General features: G+C 38.0%; 1 protein-coding gene and 1 pseudogene across 3 annotated transcripts in view; one reads left to right on the top strand and one right to left on the bottom strand.

Moving 5' to 3' along the window:
• Positions 1 to 20742, top strand: part of DISC1 (DISC1 scaffold protein) — a 352717-nt gene that overhangs the window by 211856 nt on the left and 120119 nt on the right. The gene's annotated exons all lie outside the window — the stretch shown is intronic.
• LOC112927344 (low molecular weight phosphotyrosine protein phosphatase pseudogene) lies at positions 9705 to 10173 on the bottom strand (annotated as a pseudogene).

Genomic DNA, 20742 nt, shown 5'->3' with positions numbered 1-20742 from the left:
GCTCCCTCTCACCATCTGTTTCGTTCAAATAAATAAAAATCTTTTTAAAAATTTAAAAAAGAGAAATTTTCCCCTCTCTCTCTTCTAGAACTCCCCACCTCTCATGGTTCACCTGGCCCATGGCAGACAAGCTTTAGAAGTTGGTATTAAGAGTTTGCAGTCCTCATCTTCATGAAACAGAAAATTGCAGGCTCTTCAATTGATGCCTAGTTAGCAAACCAATGGTTTGACACCAGCTGGCTGTAACAGGCATTTTTAATAAAACTTACCTCTGAATTAAAATAAAAATGCTGCCTCAGAGGTTTTGTGCTGAAATAAACGAAAAACTGACAGGTGGGATCTTTCATGCAAAACTTCTGCTGGGACTGAAGTAAAATGTCTGATAAGGTTGTTTGCTCATGGGGGTAGGATTAATTGGATTTTCTCTCGTGCCCCCTCATGTCTGGCCCACTATTATGACAGGACCACAGAAGTTTTAAAAGCTGAATCATAGTTTATATTTTTAGCATCTTGAACTATTGAGACAAAACCGAGGGAAGGAGTATAATATGAGAGTACATTCCTGCAATTTTCCTGGATAATTTTTGTTTTTGGAAAACACGAAGCCAAGTACCCAAGCCGGATGTAGCCTGTCCAGAGCAAACCCACAGGGAAGCGAAGCCTCCTGTGTCTAGCTAAAGACACAGGATTATTCTAGGCTCCCTTCTTTCAAAAGCTTCAAAAAGTGCCTTCTCATGCTACTGGGTATGGATGGCCTGGGATTATGTATATGGGCTGTTTCGCCATTTTCTGGATCTCTCTTGAATAAGGTGATCTAAAATATGTTGGTATACAAATGAACGAGCCTCTGAGGACTTCTCTCTCTGATCAGATCTGAAGTGATGGTGCAAAAGGAAGAGGAAAGAGCAAGGAACTGTGGGGAGCTTGTGTGAAGTCAGAGGAGCCTAGACTGTCAAGTCAAATGACTGTTACTACCTTGGTACAATGAGCAATCCCCTCATGGTGATTTTACTCATTAAACAACAATGGCAAGACCCCCACTTTATAGTTTGCATGTGGTGAGCCTTCAAAATCCTCAGGTAGTTTCTGTGGGCTTAATGTTCCAGATGAGGGTAGTTGTTAAGGAAATAATTTTTGTGAAAGAAAGGTGTGTCTGAGTTTTCAAAAAAAAAACAAAAACAAAAAAAAACAAACACAAAGCAACCCTTTTCTTTCTCTTTCTTCCTCCAGGCGCTAAATATGGCAGTTGAGTCCATCCAAATTTGCGTGTATATTTCCAGACATGTGTCTTATGGAATACAAATAATATAGATTTCTCAAGTTTTTTGGCAATTTATTCCCCTAAGCTAAAGTTTGCAAAATGATCTAAAATACCCAGTGCTCAGCCTCCAGAAGCCAATAAAACAGGATGAAGACTTTGGTCGTGATTTGGAGACAAGCAAAACAGAACAAACCTGTCTGCTTTCTAATATGATTTTATTTTAAATGCAAGTTCTTATTCTACTCCCCACCCCCACCCCCCAGTATCAGACAGCTGGTTCCTTCTTGAAGCAACTCTTAAAGACAGATGGACCAACCGTTGCTTCAAAGTGTTGGCTTCTCCTGTGGCTGCCATTTTTCCCATTTCTCCCAGTGCCTCTTTTTCTTCACTTGCCAACCTACGTTCTCCCTGGCACCATGCAGATATCTAGAGTTGACTGTTTCTTTCCCATTTGATGATGGAAAGATGAACATAAGGTGCCAGACTGGGTTATTGCATTTATTGACAGATGGATTTGCTCCATTCATGTAGAGTTCCTTTTGCAGAATATCTGAGTTCTGATGCATCCTTTAGCTGGATGTGTAATCCTCCTCACTGAGCTTCTCTCTCAAACTTGTATGTTTTGAGTCACACCATTAAATCTACAGGACCAGGTAGTTGTGACCTGGCCATTAGTCCAGCGTCTCTGTGTTGTAATACAAATACCTCTTTCTGTTATTTAAAACATGGGATTATTTGTAGGTAATCACTCTAGAAATGGACATTATTGAATTCACTTAGCATTTAAACTAGTTATGGCTATCAAATCAATGTGAAAGAGTAGGGAAAACAAATCAGGGATTGATGACTACTATCTGTTCCATTTTATTTATTTGTTTTAAAGATTTATTTATTTATTTTATTTGAGCTAGCTAGCATGTGAGAGTGAGAGAGCAAGAGAGCGAGAGAGCGAGAGAAAGAGAGAGAGCACACAGAGGCAGAGGGAGAGGGAGAAGCAGACCCTCCCTGCTGAGCAGGGAGCCTGACATGAGGCTCCACCCCAGGATTCCAACATCATGACCTGAGCTGAAGGCAGACATTTAATGGCCTGAGCCACCCAGGTGCCCTTATCTGTTTTAATTTGAGGACCCTTTATATGTAAAGGTGAACTACTCCTTGCTTTCTGGTTGGAGTATTTCTTTTATGAATAAGTAACACACATACATAATAAAATACTATACAGAGGTGAAAACAAGTGGGCTATAGTTATATGTATCAATGTGGACCAATTTCATTTATATAATCTCAGTGAGGTGAGAAAGTTCCAGTAAAATGCATACAGTTAAATATCGACTCTTTATTTAAAAACATGTAAAACAGCATTCTATGTTTTAAGGATACATGCATAGCAAAGAAAAGGATGAATATGTGTATGGGGATGACAAATATCTACAAATCACCACCTCTGGGGCAGTCAGTGGGCATAATGTAATCTGGTGGTCTTTAAGAGTTTCAGTAAAATTTTCTTTTATAAGCGGGATAACTGGCCCATGGTGTTTATTTTATAGTCTCCATCCCTTGTATAATGCCAGGGTTGCAGAACACATTGAAGGAAAAGGAGAAACACTGTGGCAATGGGTAAGGTCTGGGAGTGCATAGAGATGGATTTATGACTCTGGTAGTACACCTGCAAAATCTAGGCCTGACAGCTCTAGGCTTCCAGGTACAGGGAAGGTGGCTAAGGATGGGGAAGGTGTGGGTGCTTGAATAGTGAGGTACGTGGCAGGAAGGACATGAGTGATGCCAGGAAGTCTTCCTCTTGTGGGGAGGTGACAATCCACCCAGAAGCAGCCTTGTTTTGCCCAGGGAGCCTTGAGAAGAGTGTTATCCCTAGTCCCCCAACCCTACTGAGCTGCTGTGCGCCTCACCTGGGTGGTCCCTCAGGAGCCGACAGATTGCTTTCTTCTTTCCTGGTCCAACCTGTGTGATGAGCTGTGGTTTAGAAAACAGAATTCTAGGGCAGCCCTGGTGGCTCAGCAGTTTAGCACCTGCCTTCAGCCCAGGGTGTGATCCTGGAGACCCGGGATCGAGTCCCACATCAGGCTCCCTGCATAGAGCTTGCTTCTCCCTCTGCCTGTGTTTCTGTCTCTCTCTCTCTGTCTCTAATAAATAAAAAAATAAAATCTTAAAAAAAAAAAAAACAAAAAGCAGAATTCTAGCTAAGACCAGCTAGTTGTAGCCCAGTGGCCTTGCATCCCTGTATGGGATCCTCTGGGGAGGCTGAGCAGCCCCGTATTTCTGGGTGTGAGAGGTATCTTCATCCTGGATCTAGGAGTCCCAGGACCATGTCCTGAGTACTCTCCTTGCAAAAAGGAAGAACTGTCAGCTGGCAGATTTTGTGGACATCAGTTAGTAGAGGCTTCCAGGCTCCAGCTGGAAAGCACCTGAGTTGTCTGCAAGGACTCCGAGTTCTGGGTCTGCCTGTGATGGCTATTTTGCCTTTTCCAGACTCTGCATCCTCATATGCAAGGTGGGATGGTCTGGGCACATGGGCAGGACTAGCCACCCTTGTATGGAGTGTAGGCTTCATGCCACCAGGACTGAGGCTGAAGCCTGGGCAACACTTGGGAATATTTATAAATGCAGAGAAACATATCAAATGGAGGGGAAGAAGGAGATAGATGTAAAACCAAAGCCAGAGGACAAAACCTTTTGTACATGGAGTACGATTTTCAAATCATCATTAGTGTGGTAAAACATCAAAAGTCACTACTTATTAGAGAATCCTAGGCAATGTGTTGGTGCAAAATGGATGAGTTTTTCTTTTAGATAGGAAGGCCTCCCTGTCTCTAGATTCTTAAGCAGCACCCTTCCTTGCTTTATAGGTGAGAGGGTGGTGAGCCTGCAAGGTGAAAGGCTTGGCTAAGCGCACAGGGAAGAGATAGAGATGCAGCTAAACCATTGGATTTCCAGTCTCTGCCTAGAGTTTCTCCCACCATACACATACCTGCTTCATTCTGTGTCATCTTTCCTCTTTCTTCCATCTTTCTTCCCATCTATTGCCCTTAGTGGGTTTGTAAAGCAAGTAGGGGCTATAATATAAGACATTACCAGGAGCGCCTTCTGAAAATTACCTTCCCGAAAACTTTTTAGAAGATTATGTCACATGTTGTCCATAATTCAGGTTGTGCTCAAAAGACTGAAATTGGCTAATGCTAAAGGGAGCTGTGATTTGTCCCGTATTTATTATTCTAGTACTTTTGGTTTCTAGAACTTTTGTTATGAGAAATTGTTTCTCCTAGACTTGAGAATTTGCTTAGGGAGTGCTCTTAGACTCGAGAATTTGCTTAGGGAGTGCTTTTCTCTTTGATTTGTGAAAAATTTGATTTCCCCTCATGGATTTTTCAAGGACTACCATTAAATAATATGGTTGCTCTTTATGGCACAGGGCTTTAATACAAACCATACATATTTTAACTCTGTACATGAGAGTGATAACCTGTGCCTTGGAGGCTCTGGTCTTGTGTGAGCAGGAAGCACAGCAACTGCTACAACATAGCAGTGGAAAGTTCTTTAAAAAAAAAAAAAAAAAGAAAGGAAAGAAAGAAAAAAAAAGAAAGTTCTTTTTCAGTAAATTCCCTATGAAATTAGGTACTGAGCATACACAGTATGGCATTGTCTATATAGCATTCATCAGGCACAAATCAACCCACCTTCACAAAGCAAAAGTCAAATTCAAAAGAGAGAAGAAGGCACATCAGTTGTGCTTTTTTAAAATGTCTAATCAATAATACAGAGTATGTGGAATTCCTTAAAAATGACACTGTAAAATACCACTTTTAGGGGTTACTGAAACAGTCAGATTCATAGAGGAGTGGGATGGTGGTTTCCAGGGGCTGGAGAAAGGGGCAATAGGGAGTTTGGGCTTAATGAGTTTGGATCTAAGAAGATGAAAAGTTTGGAGACAGATGGTGGTGATGGTTGCATAACATTGTGAATGTACTTAATGCCACTAAACTGTACACTTACAAATGGAAAAAATGGTCAATTTTATGCTATAAATTTTACCAGAATAAAAAAAAAAGATTAAAAACTGACGCTATATCCTTGTGATTTCAGACAACTCTCCTATTTCCTGATAATCCCATCTGAGAATGTATCCTTTCTCCATACTGAATGCAGTTTTTATTCCTTTCCTTTGGGTGTTATGTTCAGCATTTTTAATTTTTCTTAATAGCTAAAGCTATGTCACATTTCCTCCCATGACAAAGAGAGGGATTAAGTGTGGTGCATTCATCTCCCACCATCTGTTTGACAGCTCCCCTGAAACCTTCTGGAAGCTGAGGGTGGGGATGCTTACATGGCATCTCTCAGCTGCTGCTTCCTTGTCCACTGGCTCAGGGGAGACCCACCTTCCACTGTCTTAAAATAGAGTATATTAATAGAAAAGTTGAGGTAGAGTAAGGACAACAGATCAGGATACAACTGCCGGTGAAAAGGTAGTTTGATCCCAGGGGCATGTCGTGCCTTGGAGCCACCCAGGGAAGCTCCAGGATCAGTCAGGACATGGAGGGAGAGTGGGGAGCCATGCATCTCAGTCCCATCAATAGAGATTTCACAGGCATAATGGGGTATCCACTTATTGCAGATGTTAAAATTTTACCACATTGGATTCACATCAACCTCTGGTTTTATTTTTTCAAAAATTGTTTTATTTTATTTTTAAAATATTTATTTATTTATTCATGAGAGACACACAGAGAGAGGCAGAGACATAGGCAGAGGGAGAAGTAGGCTCCCTGCAGGGAGCCTGATGCAGGACTCAATCTTGAACCCCAGGATAATGCCCTGACCTGAAGGCAGATGCTCAACTGCTTGAGCCACTCCGGAGTCCCAGAGAATTGTTTTAAATTAAGAAAAAATTACAAATACACCGATGTCCCATATCCTATACTGTGGAGAGTCTGTTTCCCCGCCTCAGTGTCTTTGTCATATGGAGTTTTCTTTTTTTTTTTTTTTTTAATTTTTTTATTTATTTATGATAGTCACAGAGAGAGAGAGAGAGAGAGAGGCAGAGACACAGGCGGAAGGAGAAGCAGGCTCCATGCACCGGGAGCCTGATGTGGGATTCGATCCCGGGTCTCCAGGATCACGCTCTGGGCCAAAGGCAGGCGCCAAACCGCTGCGCCAACCCAGGGATCCCGTCATATGGAGTTTTCAATTTTAAATTAGACAACTTCGTCTTTTCCTTTATTGTTCGTTCTTTATATTTCTTGTTTAATGAATTCTTTCCTACTTCATATCATACAAATATTTTCTATGGTTTCTTCTGATTTTAAAGTTTTGCTCTATACCTTTATTTATTTTCTTAAAAATACATTTTAAAATTTCTATCTGGGATTTATTGTGTTTGGCATGAAGCAGGGTCCTAATTTTGCCTTTTTACACATGAATACCTGATGGGATCATGGTTTCCATTGATCGGTGTGCCACTTGTATGTGTGTGCCTGCATCTTCTTATAAGTCATTATACTATTCCATTGATCTGTTTGTCCTCTGCACTGGTACCACACTGTGTCATTGCTATGGCTTATGGCTTTATAGTACATTTTGATGTATGGTAGGACATAACCCCCTCCTCCCCTCCATCCCCCCTTTCTTCCCCCACATAGGACTAGTTATCCTTTGTCTTCAAAGTTGTCTTCAAAGTCATGGCTATTTATGGCCCTTTAGGATCAGCTTGTCAGATTTTAACTGGATTGCATTGAATTTATATATTAAGTATTTGAGTGGACGGCCAAAATTTTATTATTGGCCTTCTCCTTCCCCTTCATGAACCTTTCATATGACTACATTTATAGACTCTTCCTTATTTATACAGTTTTCTTGTTGTTAAATTCATCTTAATGTACAGTTCATTTTTTTTCTATTACAAATGCTAAATTAAAAAAAACCCAAAAACAAAAAACAAAAACTTCTCCTGATCAGTTTTTTACTGCTTTATACTGTGATTTATATGATCTTGTTTCCAGCAACTTTGCTGGTATTGTCTTAGTTTTTTATAAATTGCCTTTGATTTTCTACAGAGGAATCATGTCCTTTGTAGATACTGGTGTTTTGTTCTTTCCATTCTTTACTCTTTTCATTGCTTTTCCCACTTGTCTTATTTTGTATAAATGCAGTGATACCTGATGTCCTTGAGGGTTTTATCTGATATTAAAAGGTAAATTCTAAGGTTTGTTCTATTATGTGTGATATTTGTAATTCTGATAGATCCATTATTAGATTAAAACTATCTTTAAATTATATATATATGTTTGTGTGTATATATATATATCTACATATATACTTGAATATATTTCATTTAACACATTGAAATGGTGAATTAAAGTCATAATTAAAATTTTGTTTTATAGTACCATGTAATCTACACACAGTGAAATGCACAAATCTGAAGTGAAGAGTTTGATGGGGTTTGAGAAATGTATATATCCATGTAATTTGTACCCTGTAAAACTATAGAGTCTCCTCCATCCAGAGTATCCTTTACAGTTAATTACCCCCATTCCGTGGCCAAACATGTCTAATTTCTATCAGTATAGGTAAATATTGTCTACTCCAGAAAAAATGGAATTTTAATACTGTAGACATTCTTTTCTGTCATCTACTTAACATGTTGTTGAGGTTCATCCATGTTGTTGTGTGTATCAGTAGTTTATTTCTTTTTTTTATTACTGAATAGTATTTCATTATATAAATATACTATGATTTGTTTATTCATTTCCCTCTTAATGGACATTGGGGTTGTTTCTAGATTTTGACTAATATGACTTCAGCTTCTATGAACATCCTTGTCATAAGTCTCTCATGTTTTCATTTTATTTGGGTTCATATCTGAAAGTATAATTACTAGATTATAGTGTGGGCATACATTTAACTTTATGAGAAACTTCCAAAATTGTACCATCTTTTCTTTTTTACCATTTCATTTATTGGTGTTCAGTTTGCCAACATACAGAATAACACCCAGTGCTCATCCCGTCAAGTGCCCCCCTCAGTGCCAATCACCCATTCACCCCCACCCCCCGCCCTCCTCCCCTTGTACCACCCCTAGTTTGTTTCCCAGAGTTAGGAGTCTTTATATTTCTACCAACACTATTGGGGAATCATAATTGTTTTATATCATTATCAACATTAGATGTTGTCTGTCCTTTTTATTTTAGCCATCCTAATTCCTTTGTACTGAAGAACAATAGTTAAGTACTTTTTCTGTGTTTATTACCCATTTACATATTTTTCCTTTGTGAAGTTACTGTTCAAATATTTTTGCCCAATTTTTGTTGTTGTTGTTGTTGGATTGTCTTTTAACTATTAAGTTGTAGGGGGGCTATTTATATATTTTGAAATCAAGTCTTTTGTCAGGTATATTTATTACAGATCTTTTTCTCTTACTTGGAGGACTTTCCTGTTCATTTCTATTTTTAAAAATTTTGTATTTTTATAACTTCTCCAGTTCATTTTGAAACAGTCTTTTCTGACATATATCCCTATTAATTTTAGATTAATTAACTGACAGTACACAGAAATAACCTATATTTGCCTATAAATTAAGCACTGATGAATGTTTATCATCGTATCAATACTTATATGTATTCCAAAATAAAAGATCTTTTGCTAACTTTTTAATTATTTTTTCCTCCTATGCTAATTTATTTTTGACATTTGGGTTATATATGCATATAAAAGCAGACACATTCTGCAAATGGATCATGAGATAAACCAGCATACAAATATCTTTTCTGGATATGATTCAATTTCTAGGGGCAGAGTGGTTCAAATGGGAGCAAAGAAGCCTACTTTCTTATAGAATAAACTAAATAAACAAAAACTAGGGAGTAGTAGAGGTGCTAAGATTAATTCCATAAACCTTTTTTTCTATTTTTTAAATATGCAAGTGTACACTATGAATATGTGTATTAACCCTTTTCATCTAGGTTGTGAGTCCCCATGGATGGTTAAAAAGGCTCTGGTATAAAGAGGTAGTATAGGGGAACAGGGCGCATTCATCCTCAAGTTTCCACAAACTTAGGGAAGAGGTAGAGCAGAAGACTTAGAAGTCTCAGTCAGCTCAGATGTTGATCTGGGTCTTAAAATAATGCTCATTTCATCATGTTCTATTTTATTTCTTCCACATTTTTTTCTAATTGAAATGAAGTAGGGGGTTTAGTCTAAGGAGATTTTATGTACCCCAGAAACTGTCTAGATCAAAATTTTTTACTTGTTCTTCTGCCTAACACAACAACTGAGTTTCATCTATAATTATTTTAAGATAAGAAAGAGCAAGTTAGCCAAAGAAACAGCTGTGGGCTTGAGCTCTGGAGTGTTATCACACTTTGACACCTGACATCTTGAGCGAGGCTGTGGGGACTAGCCCCGCTGGCTGCATCAAGGAATGGATGCAGTGTCAGCGTACCTTGTCCAATACGCTGCACCTTACACACTGCTGGTAAATAGTCTTGAGTTTGGAGTCACTCACATAATAGGGATCTTCACTGATATGTTGCTCTCATGGATAATAGCTCCTAAGTGGTTCCATTTTAGCTTTGCCATTTTTACCTTGCATACTTTTTCTATTCAAATCTCTCAGATTGCTTTCATCCATACATAGGATATAGTCAAATATGGCACAGTCTTCTTGGTAACCTGCCTGGACAGTGTGATTCATGGGAGTATCCTGTTTCTTCTTGCAATTGTGCTCTTGATACAGGAGGGCTTTCTATTTTATGCATGGATGTTGCAGCACTGTGTACCCTCCAATTGCCTAAAACATTTTGATCAGTTACAAGTTTTTTGAAAATTGTTTCTGCAGTAAGTGATTGACAGATGTTACCCAGACACAGCAATAGCACTGGCCTGGGCACCTGCTCGGCCATCTCACCATGCAGCCGAGGCAGCCACTGACTGCATCAGAAATTTTCTTCTGCTCATTTTCATAATGGTGTCTTTTGATGAGTAAAAGTTTCTAATTTTGATGAAGTCCATTTGAGCTATTTTCTTCCTTTATTGTGTTACTGTAGTTAATCAGTGTAACACTGATTTTAAAATGTTAAGTAACACTTTTTCCTGCATAAACCGTAGTTGATCATTAAATACTTTTTATAAATTACTGGGTTTGATTTGCTTACTATTTGGTTAAGGATTGAGAGAAGTTGCTCTGTATGTTAAATCACGGTTATGCTGCCCTCATAAAATTATATAAAAAGTATTCCTTTCTCCTGAAAGTTTGTGTAAAACTGGTATTTTTTCTTCCTTAAATGTTTGATAATATTTAATAGTAAAGCCACTTGACTTTGGAGTTCCTGAAAGTAGGTTTTAAATTGCAAATTCAATTTATTTAATAGATATATGTGTATATATTTTTGATAATTTGCACCTTTGAGAAACTTTTCTATTTTATCTAAACTGTTGAATTTACTGTCATAAAGATGTTCATAATATGTCCTTATGCTTTTAATATCTTTAGGACTTATAGTAATGTGCTACTCTTTTTTTTTTCTTGATAACCTATTTGGTAATTTGTGTTTTCTGTAAATTTTTGCTTTTCAGTCTGAATTTTAACAATTTTAGTGGTCTTATAGAAAACTCATTTTTTTTGTTTCATTAATTTTCTCTACTGTTTTTCCATTTTATATTACATTGATTTCTGTTCCTAGCTATTATTTCCTTATTTCTAGTTACTTTGGGTTTTATTTGCTCTTCTTTTTTACCTTCTTAAGGTTGACACTTATATCATTTATTATAAACCTTCTTTTCTAAAACTATAAGTTTCTGGCAAGCACTTATTCATTTGAGGCCCACAAATTTTGTTATGTTTTCATTGTCATTCAAATAAAAATTTTTCTAATTTTCCTTGTAATTTCTTCTTTGCTGTATGAATTACTCGGAAATAGACTGCTCAATTTCCAAATGTTTGAGTATTTCGAAGATATCTTTGTGTTATTCCTTTCTAATTTAATTCTTTTGTGTTTAAAAAACATTCCTGGTATGATTTTAATCTGTTTTGAAATTATTGAGACCTGTCTTATGGACCAATATAGAGTCTTTCTGTAGTTCTATGTGTGCATGAAAAGGATGTAAATTCTGCAATTACTGGGCATGGTGTTCTATAAATGTAGATTAGGTGACTCCAGTAGATAGCGTTCAAATCATAAGCCTTACGGATTTAATGTCTACTTGACCTATCAATTATTAAGAGGAGTATGTTGATATCTCTAATTATGATTGTGGATATGTCTGTTTCTCTTCTCAGTTCTATTAAATAATAGATGTCAGTGCTCCATTATTTAAATATTTTGATACTTCAAATATTTTCATGTTCTATCAGCATTTAGGTTGTCTACATACCCACTTTATCATTATGAAATATTCCTCTTTATTTATGCCAATTCTCTTTTTTACTGAACTCTACTTTATCTGGTAGGAATAGTTACTTCAGCTTTCTTATGATTAGTGTTAGCATGATGTATCTTTCTTTCATTCATTTTTAACCTATCTATGTCTTTATGTTTCAAGTGGGTTTCCTGGAAGCATACTATAGTTTGATATTGCTTTTTTTTTTTTTATCCAGATAGATAATTTCCTCCTTTAGTTGGAATCTTTAACTCACTTACATTTAGTCTAGTTATTAATATGTTTGAGTATGTCTACTGTCTTATTATTATTTTCTATTTTTCCCATATGTATTTTTTCTTTTTTATTCTTTTTCTGTCTTCCTTTAGAATTGAGTATATTTTACAATTCTTTTTTTTTTTCGAAGATTTTATTTACTTATTTGAGAGAGAGAGAGAGAGAGAACAGACAGAGGGAGAGGGAGAAGCAGGTGCCCCACTGAGGAGGGAGCCTGACTTGGGGCTCAATCCAAGGACCCTAGGATCATGACCTGAGCCAAAGGCAGATGCCCAACTGACTGAGCCATCCAGGTGTCCCTATTTTTTAGTATTCTATTTGATCTCTTCTCTTGGATTATTACTATTCCATTTTGTTTCATTTTCCTTGCTGGTTGTAGGGTTTATACTATGCACCTTTAACAGTCTTAATTCAAACAGTATTATGCCACATTATATATATATATATATATATATATATATATATATATATATATGTATATATATATACAGACACATATATATATGTAAATATATATTTATTATTATATGCACCACATATATTGTATATAAACCCTAATCAATAAGGTTTTAAAAATTAAATTATTGTTCCATTTCCTAGAATAAACTATTGTTTTTAATACTATGCTGGAGTTTTGCTCTTTTTAAAAAAGATTTTATGTATTTATTCATGAGAGACACAGAGAGAGGGGCAGAGACATAGGCAGAGGGAGAAGCAGGCTCCCTGTGGGGAGCCTGATGCAGGACTCAATCCCAGGACCTCAAGATCGTGACCTGGGCCAAAGGCAGATGCTCAACCACTGAGCCACCCAGGTTCCCCAAGTCTTACTAATTTTTAGAGCAGTTTTGCAACTATATTAATAAATGAAATTAACTATAACTTTATATCTTCATACTAACTTTTTCCAGTCTTGGTATAACATGACTGGGAAGTCATAATGTGACTGAGAAGATGTCCATCTTTTTATTCTTTAGGTATCATCCTCCTATGCCTAGACTGTTGTAGTAGCCTAAGAGCTGTTCTTTACCCTTTCACTCTTGTCTTATCATATATATCTGCCTCCAAGTCCATGTGCCACAATGTGGTGATTTTTCTAGGATACACATACTTTGCCTAAAACATGAAACAGTTGATGGCTCATTTTAGCAACTTAGTAATTATTTGTTTTCTAGGGTTTCTCTAGCATTATACAAGCTGAAGTGGTGTCATGTGACCACAGATATTGGCTGGTATTGTGTCATGGCAGCTTTTCCACCACCATATTCCCATTTCCTATGGGGCATCAGTTTTGCCAATAGTGCCCATTAACAGCTAACTCCCCACTGTCATTTTTCATGCAGTTACCTGTGTGGTGTGACCTGGGGTCTAAATAGATGGGAAACATTTAGGGAATGGTCACAAGTGTGGCATTGAGATGCAGTGACCTAACATTCTCTGCATTTTTCCTGAGTTTGGGGTCCAGAGCAGATTTTTACAAGAGGGATATAATGTTCAAATAATTGGTATAAAAATCTGCCCATTTTAAAGTTGTGTCTTCATAGAAGCAGCTGTACCTTTAAGGTACAGCTTCTATTGAGAGCTGTCCCTTCAGGAGATGCAGATGAGGTGCCATATCTGAAACTTTGGAAAAGAAATATGTTAAATGCATGTGGTGTTTTTTTTTTTTCCATTTTAGTTTATCCTCTTCACTGTTCTCTATTCTTCAATAAATGGTGGGATTTCATTGGTCTTCCTGATGCTCTTGTAGAAAGTGGGCCAGAGCACTAAAATATAATCATCCCAGTTTTATAAAGGAGGACTTTGAGGCTCACAGAGGTTGTGTCAGTGGCCTGGGGCACACGTGATCATGCAGTGGTGTAGGGATGCAAGATATGCCCTGCTGTCAGGCTTGGTTTGGATCTCAGTGTCCTGGTTTTCTCTTCCTGAGCACCACTGTCCTTATAGGATTGATGTGAGGGATTAAAGACCATAGTATGTAAAGCACCAACATAGTGTCTTGTACTGAGTTGTTCAATAAATATTATACCTGTAATGCACATCAAATAAAGTTTCCACCACTGGGAATTGAAATACTGTCTATAATTCTGTCAAACGATTTTCAATAGATTTTTTGAGCACTGACTTTCAAGGTGCCAGGCCTTTTGTCAGGTGTCCTGTAAATGAAACAAAGGGAATTGAGCAGTGGTTTCCACCCTTCTGGCATCATGGACTGGTATGAAATCCAGAATCACAATGCTGCACCAGGAGGGCAGCAGGGAAGGGGAGGTGATTAATTTTGCCTGGCAGCGTTTTGCAAGACTTCAGAGAGGAAGTGACACGGGAGGTAAATCTTGAAGGATGAGTGGAATTTCATCAGACAGAGGATACAGGGCAGGGCACTTGCAATGGAGGGAGGGCATATTGCAGCCAGACCATGGTGAACTGACTTGCTCAGACTTCTGCCAGAGTAGCAAGAGGTCTTGAATTAATAGTCAGCCTGCTATAGTTTCTTTGTCACTGTGTCTTTTCTTTGAAATGAATGGAACTTTTTCATCTTTTATCCTTATTTTTCTCCTCTCTGGGTTACAGTGGCAGATTGTTTTATTTTCTTGTGATAAATTGGTCCAGATAGCATTTCAGTTATCATTTATGGAACAAGGCCAATATATTTCTTCCATATATATATAGTGCTGACTAAATTGTCCTTTCCTCTCTCTGTGACAATCTTCAGCCTATTTGTAACATCTGAGAAACTTTCTGGCAGTGACATTTTGCAGTCATTTATTGTAAAGTCTGCTGCCTTAGGCTGCTGTCAGTGCTTGAAAGCAAAGCTACGTGGCTGATTTTGAGCTGTGACCATGTCCCAGTGTAATAACTAGGTCCCCTGGTGCATCGTAACACCCCATTTATATCACGCTTGATCTTGGGCATATTTGGGAATGCATATAGCTTTATCTATCAGTTGCTCCTTTAGGGTTAGCTTAAGCCAGGGATGTTCTATGTTTTTTCCCCCAAATCAGCGAACATTTAGTGTCAAATGGTAAATCACCAAAGTAGAGTGTCAGCAGCTTATTCCTGGGACAAGGGGGAGAGAACACTTGATTAAATATATACAGTGAATATTTGTTGAATCTCATTGTAAGTGCTTTACTGCTTAATGAGAAGGAGAAGGTGTGGTTGCGGCCCTCAAGGAGCTTAAAATAGAATCATAGAGAAATATACATACACCTTAGATAAGATAGCAAGATATCATCAAGTGAATTAAAGCAGTATAAAATATACACAGAAGTGTGGTCAGAGAAAGGGTTGACTCTATATGTACTCAGTTTAGGTCAGTCATGACTTTGCCCCCCAGTAAGATGTTAAATAATGGCTATAATAAAATTGCTTACAATCACACATAATAATCCAACCACAGACAGAGCTATGTCCTAAGAGCTAGAAAAACTAATAACATACTGATTTTAGAAAGAAAGAATTACATTTTCTTGTTTTCCCAATGTTTTCATGTTGAGGGGGACCTGCAGTCATTCAACTGGACAGATGGTCCAGGCATGGTTGGCTAAGAAGGGCTGGAATTTATGCTGGGCAGGGTGAAGGATATTTTGACTGATCAAAGATTTTCTCAAATTCAATTGTGAGGAAGAAGAGAAAAATCTGGCCTTTTACTCCTTCACCATGGAAAGTTTTGAAGTAAATAAAACACAGAAAAACAAAATGTAATTTGGGAACTGATGTTTAAGTCAACAAGTTGGAAATAGTTGCCAATGGTTCTACATCAATAAATAACTTATTTATTGGAAGTTAGGTGGATGGAAGATGGAAGGACCAGGTGACAAATATTAGCAGAAAATTCTCCTAACACTGGCTAAGCAGTGTGGATTTTCACCACCATTCAGCCACAAACTGCTTGTGTCCTGTGGATTTTCAGACTAGTTTCTAAGAGGTCAGGAAAGTAATAGAATTTTATTTTATACTCCCTATCTGAAGTTCTTGGGCAGTGGTTCTCCAACTATCGTGTGCATTAGAATCACCTGGTGGGCTTGTTAGACACAGATTGCTGGGCCCTCGGAGCTTCTGATTCCATAGGTGTAGGGCCTGAGGATGTATGTCTCTAAGAAATTCCCAGGAGGTGTTGATGCTGCTGGTCACATTTTGAGAACCACTACTTTTAGGTAATGTGGCCCATGACCTACTTCCAGTTTTCTTGCATTGACCCCCTTAACTCTCATCAATAGTGATACAACTTTGGGAAAATAGAACCATGTAGAGGATCTTATCTACCACTTGATCTATGTCTTTCCCTTTGTTATTCAACATGGCTGTAGGTTTTACCTAATTAAAATCCTGCATCTAGATGGTCTGATTAATTTTGAGGATGAAATTGCTCTTACAGCAGAAAGTATTAGGTTAGAGCTTTTCTCCCCTCCCTATCAAAGCCTGAGGTTTGATTTCTTTATACATATATTTTAATAATCATCATCATTAGTGCTGAAATTAGAGATAAAAAAATCACAATCACCCTGGTGTATTTTTAGCATCTAAGCATGAACATTTGATTATTGTTTTCTGTTCAGTTTGTCATATGTTCCAGTAATTTCCAATAAAAGAGAAAAGTACTTTTTGTACTGAATAGGTTTGCCTACAGTGGCCAAATGTAGAGACTTCCCATTCTGTGTTATTTTATACTTCCTACTCCTCTCCTGCTTCCCCAAAGAGACACATTATATATAAGCCTAGATTTATTGGATTTTCATGATTTATACAGGAATGTATAAGTGATTTTAGTGTATCCAGGATAAAGATTTTGTTTCCAGAGTAAAAGCTTCTGAAGCTGTGCAATGCAAATAATATTATTTTATTTATTACAGTATTAACTTATGATGCATTCTTCCAAATAGTCCAGCCTGTGTTTGGGATTTAAGTGTCTTTTGACCTTGCTGCCTTTCATGTCTGTTTTTATAGGGGACTATGGCTTAATCTTCTTCTTCCTCTTTGCCCCATAACAGGAGATGGTTATTAACAGCTAATTCTGAACCTCTTAAAATGCTAGCTCACATTCACTTTATCCATAGGCAGGCTAGCACACATTAGTTATTCAGGGGAAAATACCACTGCTGGTCTGCTGGAAACAAGTCTTATCTCAACCACCAGTGGGTACAGTCAGATAACTGAAAGAAGGCTACAAATAATACTTCTAAATGGCCTGCGTGTTTCAGTAATAGAAGACCTTTCATTTATGTCCTTCAAAAATAAGACGAGGGGAGTTCCTTGGAGGCAATAGTTTGCTAAATGACTTGCCCAAGGTCACCTGGTAATACGACCAGGTAAAGAATTATGGCTTTGTGATCCATTCTCTGCCTCTACAGCCACATTCTTTTGTTCCTTTCTCACAGAATCAATGGCTTATTCATTGAGCCTGCAAAGAGTCACTTCTGCAAAAGTGGGAAAGATTGCGCATGCCAGATGAGTTTATTTTGTTCATTTTAGAAGAGTTCTTGGATGTTATTGCTGGTCTCTTGGGGTGAGAGTTGCGTGGTAGTGCAGCCAGACAAGGAAACGGGTGATTTTCTATGCCTACAGTAACTCTTGATGATATTCAGAGCCATTCTTCTTTCACTTATCCAAGTATACAAGTAGAAGAATTTTAAACATAGATTTTCTTAGATGCAAGGCAACACAGTGTACTCTGGATCATTAAGAAAGATTTCTTAGAGAATGTTAGTTTGCTGTAAAATTTCCATGAGGTCCAAAGAACCACACTTGGGTGCTTCACACCTGGAAGTAATATAGCCAGGGAAAATGTCCAACCTCATCATGCAGCTAGGGCAGTGGAATGTGCCAATGCCCTTTGCTGTTTCAACCTCATAGAGCCAAGCATTACACAGAGAGTATCATGCCTAAACCGCTTCAGAAATGCTAGATGCCTCTGACCATGCTGCTATAAGATCCTGGGACTGCTGCCTCAGCATATTCATCATTGCTTCCTGGTCCTACAGGGGAGTGTGACCAGGGTAGAAGTCAACCAACAGCGGGACCTTAATGGCAAGGGAATATAGAAATTGTAGTCCTTTGCTTTAACTCTCTATAGCAGAGAAAAACGTGTTTGTCAGGGATTGCAGTGGTTTTGAGTGAACCAAGTGACAACAAATGCCATGAATTTTTCTGAAATTTTGTTACTCACAATGGTGTATATTAAGTCATGCTGTAAACCCATCCCTTTGCAAATAGCTGGTCTGCCTTCATACTAGCTATTAGGTAAAAATTAATTTCCAAATTTACTTAGAGTATATGAAGATAATTAGTATGCAGAATAGCCTATATACCTATTATTTTTATTTTTTTATTTTCCCTATATGTGTATTTACATTTAATCAATTAGTGTATTATTAGTTTCAGAAGTAGAGTTTAGTGATTCATCAGTTGCATATAACACCCAGTGCTCATCCCATCAAGTGCCCTCCTTAATGCCTATCACCCAATTACCCCATTCCTCCATCATCTCCCCTCCAGCAACCCTGTTTCTTTCCTATAGTTAAGAGTCTGTTATGGTTTGTCTGCCTCTCTGATTTCATCTCATTTTATTTTTTTCCTTCCTTCCCCTATTATCCTCTGTCTTATTTCTTAACTTCCATATATGAGTGAAATCATATGATAGTTGTCTTTCTTTGATTGACTTATTTTGCTTAGCATAATACCCTCTAGTTCCATCCATGTTGTTGCAAATGTCAAGATTTCATTTTTTTGATCACTGAGTAGTATTCCATTGTATATACACCGTATCTTCTTTGTCAATGTATTATTCTTATTTAGGACTGAAAGTTGTATACACTTAATTTGGAAAAACTCCTATTTCACTGATTGTGCTTGTCCACAATTTCTTTAAAACTTGCTCAAAGATGGCGGCTTGATGTATGACAAGTGCAGGCTTTGTAACCAGTTGGATCCAAGTTCATATCTCAGTGTTGCTACTTCCTAGCTACCTCATCTGGGGCAAGTTAGTAAGCCTTACTACTTTTCAGTGGCAAGAGCACTGGTGCGAGCATTGTAAGCCTTTATCCCATTGAGCTGTGTGTACCTGAAATGGAATCAGGTTTGTCTGGCATATGGCAGACACTGATGAATGGCAGTTTTTTCTTTTTCTTACCCCAGAGCAATGATGCCATCATCTGATCCTTTTATTCTGCTTCACCTGTGCATTTATTTTTCAAACCATGTATTTAATCTGCAGTATGTTGCTTTAATATTTTTCTTAGGTTATCCCATGTTTATTTTGTCTCCCAGATAAAAGAGAAGAAAAGGTACGGCTTCTTGTTACCTTTGCCCTAGATCTTCTATCTGAATTCTACTTCCTCCCTAAGTAACTGAAAGAAATGTGATTGGCTTAGATCAGGGCCACTATATATGTGCAGACTCTACTGGGAACAAGGAATATCACTCACACTATTTATTGCCCTTATCATGTGTATTTTAATTATTAATCATATTATATGTATTATGTGTATTACATCTTGTCCTGATAAAGTCAGTATGTTATGGAAACTTTTCAACCAAAGGAAGTGAAGTGTCTCGAAGAAGGACACCTCTTTCTGTTTTCCACAAATGCAAGATGTAGGTACATCTTAGGTCAGCAGCATAGGTCAGCAGTGGTCCTGGATAAGTTGACGATGTTGATGAATGACAAGGTAGTTTTGAAAGTTGTTCACTTGTTCAGATAGCAGTTACTTTCTTAGTGCCTTGTATGTACCAGGCACTGTTCTAAGCATTTGGAGATATAATGATGAAAAAATACAGTTATACTAATTTCCTAGAGTTGCCCTAATAAATAATCACAAAGAGAAATTTATTCTTTCATAGTTCTGGAGGCTAGAAGTTCGAGATCAAGGTGTCAGCATGGCTGTGCTCTCTCTGAAGGCTCTAGGGGGAGAACATTTCCCTGCCTCATCCTAGTTTATGGTGGTTGTAGGCAGTTCTTGGCATTCTTTGGTTTGTAGATACAACTTTAATCTCAGTCTCTGTCTCTGTCTCCAGGCAGTCTTCTTCCCTCCCTTCTTCCCTCTCCTTTTCTTATCAGGACACAGATCATTGGATTTAGGGCCCACCCCAATCTAGTACGGCTTTATTATAACTTAGCTAATTACATGTACAAAGACCTTGTTTCCAAATGAGGTCATCCTCGCAGATCTTGGGGTCAGCACTTCAACATATCTTTTTGGGGGACAAAATTCAGCCAGTTAGAGAAATGGAGCCTACAAGATTATTGCTTGAGATGGAAGGAGATAGGCAAATAAATGAATGATAATCATATAATAAGTGAATAGTATTAAGTGCTAAGAAGAAAAAACAGGCCCAAGGCACAGGAGTGGTGTGTGTGTGTGTGTGTGTGTGTGTGTGTGTTTCTATTTTAGACTGTTTGGTCAAGGATGCCTTTCTGATAAGGTGACAGTTGAGTGAAGTAGGTCAAGCAGTCTGGATTCTGGGGAGGGATTTTCTAGGCAAAGGAAACAGCCAACACCTTGAGGTCTGAGCATGTTGGGCATCTGAGGAGCTGCCAGAAGGCCTGTGTGGGAGGCCTCAGTGAGGGGAGGGCAGTGGGAAGTGAAGACAATGAGGAAAGAGGGGACAGATCACATAAGACTGTGTATAACAGAATGTTACAAACTTTCTGATTAAGATGGAAAACCATCTTAGGGTTTTCAGTTGAAGAGGGCATGATACAATTCATGTTTTAAAGGATCACTCTGTTGCCATGGTGAATGGACTATGGAGAATCAAATTGAACATACAAGGGGCTCCACTTGCAGTTAGCGTGATGGTGCAGACAAGAGGTACTGCGC

The sequence above is a fragment of the Vulpes vulpes genome, chromosome 4 (assembly GCF_048418805.1).
Source record: "Vulpes vulpes isolate BD-2025 chromosome 4, VulVul3, whole genome shotgun sequence".
Taxonomy (NCBI): Eukaryota; Metazoa; Chordata; class Mammalia; order Carnivora; family Canidae; genus Vulpes; species Vulpes vulpes.
Note: the sequence above shows the minus strand (reverse complement) of the source record. Positions and strands in the feature narration are given on the sequence as shown.